The sequence below is a fragment of the Mobula birostris genome, chromosome 12 (assembly GCF_030028105.1).
Source record: "Mobula birostris isolate sMobBir1 chromosome 12, sMobBir1.hap1, whole genome shotgun sequence".
Classification (NCBI taxonomy): Eukaryota; Metazoa; Chordata; class Chondrichthyes; order Myliobatiformes; family Myliobatidae; genus Mobula; species Mobula birostris.
Window position 1 is genome coordinate 38929660 of NC_092381.1, and position 6000 is coordinate 38935659.

Here is a 6000-nt window from a genome sequence, read left to right on the forward strand (position 1 = left end):
CATTCTGAATCCGGGGGAGAGCGGCTGCTTGGGACGTGCGCTGCCTTTTATCGCGCGCTGATTTTTTTCATAACAGTGAAATCACCTTCTGAAAGCGAAAACAGGGTACTAATGTAGGTCTTTCGTAACAGTGAGGCTTCGTAAAGCGAACGTTCGAAAAGCGGGGGACACCTGTATTGTTGTTTACTGCATTATATCAAGTCAACCACCAGTCCGTCCATGCATCTCCAAACTAAACAGACAGTTTGAAAACTTGTAGTTTTGAGTTGCTTGTTGAATTTTCAACATTAAACTTGCTGTAACCGGACACAAGGTCCCAAAGATTCCTGAGCACATTCTGGGAGCAGGGCTGGGACTCAGTAAAATCTGTCCTCCTGATATCCCAGGATTTGATGATCTGAAAAATCTTGAAGGGCTGTCCACATAATCCTCAGCATTATGAGGTCTTTCACCTGCTTTGTCATTCCTCCTCACGAATTTTGTAGTGACCTTATAAATGGCGTATGGGACTTTGGATATCTTCCAGAACAATCCCAAGAAGAAACTGAGGAAACATACTGATTGTGAAATTTCCCTGAAATAAATTATGGGACAACCCACAAAAGAGTTGTAGTAGGAGTGAAAAGGATAAGCCTATTGAATTCCTTAGCCCATTTCAAAATCTAATTTTCCTCCACAATTTCAAACTGGCCTCCCAGTCCAAGATATTGCCTCATCTTATATTCTATGCTATAGGTCCCCTACCTTCATATTCCATACGCCAAATGTCACTGATCAATGCCTGCTTATGTTACCTCATCATTTGTGCAGGGTAGTTTAAGGAAGCAGGCCATTACTTATCAAGGGCTTCAGAAATAGTAAAATCAGTTGGAGTTCAGGGTTACAGTGTAAAAAAGAATTAATAGAGTCCTTAAAAATTGTCTTGGAGTGTGATATTGTCATCTAACACTTGCTCTCTTGCTGCCTTGTCAAACAGCTCATAAAATCATATGAAGAATGGCTACTTGGATGAGATCCTTTCAGGCACTCAGTAATTAGAAGAAAACTGCAGGTAAGAGAAACAAAGATCAGCTCAAAAAATACTCAATAGTCAGTCTTGATCACTATGAGAAAGACCCTGAGAATGAATGGGTTAACTTCTGAGTAGCGTTTGATGGCCTGTACTCGCTGGAGTTAGAAAAATGGGGTGGGGGGGGGAATCTCATTGAAATCTAGGGTGGACATGGAGAGGATGTTTCCAATAGTGTAAAGTTTATGACGAAAGGGCATAGCTTCAGAAGAGAAGGATGTCCCTTTAGAATAGAGACAAGGGGAATTCCTTTAGCCAGAAGGTGGTGAATTTGTGGAATTCATTCCTTCAGACAGCTGTGGAGGCCAAGTCATTGGGTAAATTTAAGGCAGAGGTTGAAAGGAGGATGATTAGCAAGTGTGCGCAAGGCTACAGGAAGAAGGCAGAATTGAATTGATAGGGAAAGTAAATCATCCATGGTTGAATAGCATAGTCAAATGTCCTAATTCTGCTCTCATGTCTTATGGTCTACTTATATATATTTAGTGTTAAGTCTGCAAGCAAAATCAGTATATAGACAGATTTTGTTTTCAAGTCTCAGCTTTTACTCAGCAACAGGACTTTTGCTTCTGATCAGAATGTCATTTGTTCAAGGCCAGTTCGAGAAACTAATATAAACAGAAAAGATTGAAAGTACTCAGCAGGTCAGACAGAATCTGTGAAGAGAGAAACATAGTTAAAATTTCAACTCAATGACCAGCTTTTCCAGTTAAAAGTCAATGAACTGAAACATTAAGATAACCCTTTCACCTCAGCAGTCGTGCCAAGTCACATATAGGCTTTGAAATTAACTTTCCAAAACTCACAAATATATTCCTTAAAATCCCACGTCTGCCATAAAGTCTCAGGTATTAAAGGTGCACGTATATTGGGTATCTTATTGCTGGTGTCATCCCTCAACCTTAACCATCAAAAGAAACCAGTTGTTCTGACTTCCATTATTTCTTTTTGTAAGATTGATTCTAGTATTTACTTCCATCAATAACTACACTTCCAAGTGCTTCATCGCAAAATGCTTCAGGCCTACCTCATACTGGGAAAGTTGCTCATCCATTATGAAAGATATTTTCTTAGTACAGTCATTAGTCAGAGAAGGCAAGATTTCTGGAATTCATGCAAGTTCTTACAGATACTGCTGTTGATCAAAGTGGCCATTTAAACATGTCTAGAAACCTCTTTCACCCTAGTTGAACATCGGTTACTTCATAGTGCAAAAATAGCTTGGTTTTGAAATAAATCCCAATCTCAGAATGTGTTAGTGTGGGGGCTTGATGTCACCTTAGTAATGGAGTTCTTAATTTGTGTATGTTCAGAAAGGCTGAGTGCATCTGGTCATATGCAACAGACAAGAAATGAGAAAGCCACATAGACAATATTTGATCAATGCAGGAAAACAGAAAATGTAAAATGCATCAATACCTTGAAAAAGAGAGATATGCAAAAATATTTATGTAAATAGACAAAGATGATGAAGTTAATTGTTAAATCAGGCAAAATGGGGCCATGCAATAACAATTCTTAAATTAACTAAAACTAAATCTCAAACATTCTGGTAATACCCCCCCCCCCTCCATCTTCACCATTCCCCATGCTCACCCTCATCTCCTTACCTGCTCATCACCTCCCTCCGGTGCTCCTCCCCCTTCCTTTTCTTCCATTGGCTTCTGTCCTCCCTTATCAGATTCCCACTTCTCTATCCCTTTATCTCTTTCACCAATCCACTTCCCAGGTCTTTAATTCACCCTTTCCCCCTTCCAGGTTTCACCTATCACTATTACCTCCCCTCCCCCCCAACTTCTTCCTCTGACTTCTCATCTCTTTTTTCTCCAGTCCTGATGAAGGGTCTCAGGCCGAAACGTCGACTGTTTACTCTTTTCCATAGATGCTGTCTGGCCTGCTGAGTTACTCCAACATTTTGTGCGTGTGTTGCTAAAACTAGATGTTGTGGCTTTTCACCCCAAAGTTATTAACATCATGTTCTACTTATTTTGTAACAGAAAGCTTCAAATTCTTTGCTGCAATACATTTTCTGAAGTTGTTATCTTGTTGCAAAGGTAATCTCTCACATTACCCACATTCAGTCAGTTCCATTTCAGGTCTGCATACTTCAGTCCCAGAGATTCCGACCAAAATAAAACTCTGGGCCAGTTCTGCCATCCAGCTCCAATCAGCAGTTGAATATTTCAAAACAGTTGGTTACTGGGAAAACTTATCAAGTGCTGCTGTCTGTCAACATAGAAATCCTCTGGGTGCTATATTACCGTCATTGATCGCCCAAATCATCATTTAAAAATTGACTCCAGACATCAAAATATAAAATGATAATCCTACTGGTGAATAGAATAGGTGCTGGAATATTATGAAGATGTTAACCTGAGGATTTACAAGCCCAGTGTGGCAACTTGCAAAAAACTAAATTTGTTTTCATGCAAGCTGCCAAGAAATCATTATGGAAACTGCTGGATTGTGGAGATTTATGAATGTTCTTCAAGGAGAAAATCTTCCCACTCCTTGCATTTAGCTTCAGATTTCTTCACCTTGAGTGACTAACTGCCGAATCCCTCAAGGCTTTCTGAAAATGTGCAAAAAAAAACCTCATGCTAGGGGTTGCTTGCATGACACAAGCATTGAGTCACAGAACCATTATAGCACAGAAGAAGGCCATTTGGCCCATTGTGCCTCCACTTCTCTCTCTATGTAGCAGCAATTCTGACATTTCCTTTCCCAGCCTTATAGCATTGCAAGATTTTTTTTCATTCCCATTTCTAATCAGATCCTTTATGAAAATGGCAATTGACACCGTTTCAACTGACTGCATTCCAGACCGTGGTCACCAGCCTTGTGAAAATAAATTCCTCAGATCTTCTGGCACCATATCCTCTTTGATACTTATGAAAAACGGGTAGTGTTGTCCAGTCTTTCATTCTGCCTTGATCCTTCTGGGATTGTGAAGAGCTCCCACAAATCCCTCACAAATACTAAAATCTACTGCGGATATTCCCCCAGACAGCTAAACATTCGTGTAGCAGACACTGCCAGGTTTCCAGTCTGGAAACGGAGAAAATGTTGAAAATGCACAACAGATTTGTTGACATCTCCAAAGAGAAAAGACGAGACTAATTAGATACAAGACACTTTCTTTTGAAGCACCTTTCATCTAAAATATCGCCTTCCCCTTCTAACAGGTGAAAACACCTAACCTGCATACGTACGCTTGTATTTCCATCCATTTCTGCATTCAGTTCCGAATTGTAACATGAATTTTCCCCCTTCAACCGGTAGGAAACCTTTTTCTTGAATCCTCTAGGGAAATTTATCTTTTATAAGTACGCTTCATTTCGCCGTCTTTACAAAAAACCGCTATTGACAATTAATATTAGAAACGAAAACAGGGAGGGAGAGAGATCGAAAGAAGGAAAAGCAAGATTAGTCTGCGTAAATGCGGCAATTATTCAAACGTGATCGGCTACTAAAAGAAAGGTACCAGTATTTTGTTATGCGGGACATGTACGAATGGAAGATATATTCTGCATTGACAACACGCTATCTCGTACAGCGGCTGCGGGATTTGATGTTGCACTAATCAGCGGGAACACGCCGCTGAAATATTACTTTTGCCCACGCTGCATTTACAAATTAATTGTGACTTTTTTTTTAGTTTATTTAGCTCGTTATTGTGACGTTCGGTCCCTTGACTGCAGGACCTGCCACGTGTTCCAGTCAATATCACTTTGCAATGATCCAGGCTCCTTCCCTGGAGAGCAAGTTTTATCAGTCAACACTGTGCGCGCTCAGGGGCGCGGGCACGCGCGCGCGGGCGCGCGCACACACACACACACACACACACACACACACACACACACACACACACACACACACACACACACACACACACACACACACACACACACACACACACACACACACACACACACACACACACACACACACACACACACACACACAGTCTGAAACTTAAACCCTCCGCGGTACCCATTGACCACGTCCCACAGCAAACCTAGTCCAGTTCGGTTTTGCTGAACACGTCGATCGCTGCAGTTAAAAAAAAACACAAAGAAACACAGAAGAAGAAAAAAAACCGTTCCCCACATTCTGAAGCATGCCAGCATGAGAGAGAGTGACACTACACAATGAATCTTCATAATATAAACGACGTGGAACCGCAGCTAGACTCTTACCTTTCTCTATGCAAGCAGATCAGTAACCTTCTACAGATGTAACACGTACAATAATTTGCTTTGTTTTACGGTGGTGATCTTCCGGACGGATTTGGTCCTGTTAGTTGCGTCAGCCTCTCTCTAATGAAATGACCTACTGAAATCCACTCGGCTCTCTCTGACTCCTCCTCCGTCCACAAAGCCTCACATTTTATTTGTAGTGGTGCCACCCACCTCCTTCTCCTCACCTCATTTGAGCATCACACACTTTCACGTAAGTATCACACTTTCACGTTAACGTGATGGGCGAATCGTCGGTGCACGGATCGCAGAGCGAAAACGAAAGGAGATCGCTGACATTTCTTAGAAATCAAATGTAGCCGTGTATCTTCTACCGCAGGCCGCCTCAGTATCAATCACATCTGATCCGTTATGAAGGGATTTCAAACAGTGATGACTACAGCAAGGAATCAGACGACCGATACAGCACACAAAGTGTACATTCGATCCATCTTGTTCGTACTGGTTCGATATGAGATCAGTCTTAGTTCCGCCCTTTCTCCCCCACCTCTATAAATCCGTTGCTTCCACTTCGTTATCCAGCGGCTATCTAAACTCTTACGGCGGCGGAGGCTGAGGAGCGACCTGATACAGTGTATAAAATTACCAGAGGCTGAGATAGGGGTATAAACGACAAATGCTAGAGGACATAGCTTAAAGGTGAAAGGAGGGAAAGCTTAAAGGAGATTTGGT

At 41.6% G+C, this 6000-nt stretch overlaps 1 protein-coding gene across 1 annotated transcript in view; it reads right to left on the reverse strand.

Moving 5' to 3' along the window:
• The window catches only part of slc6a9 (solute carrier family 6 member 9), a 285699-nt gene extending 280298 nt beyond the window's left edge, over positions 1 to 5401 (reverse strand). The window contains exon 1 of the mRNA XM_072273648.1: positions 5269 to 5401. The gene's annotated coding sequence lies outside the window, so the exon portion shown is untranslated. The remainder of the gene's footprint in view (positions 1 to 5268) is intronic.
• Between the last annotated feature and the right edge of the window lie 599 nt (positions 5402 to 6000).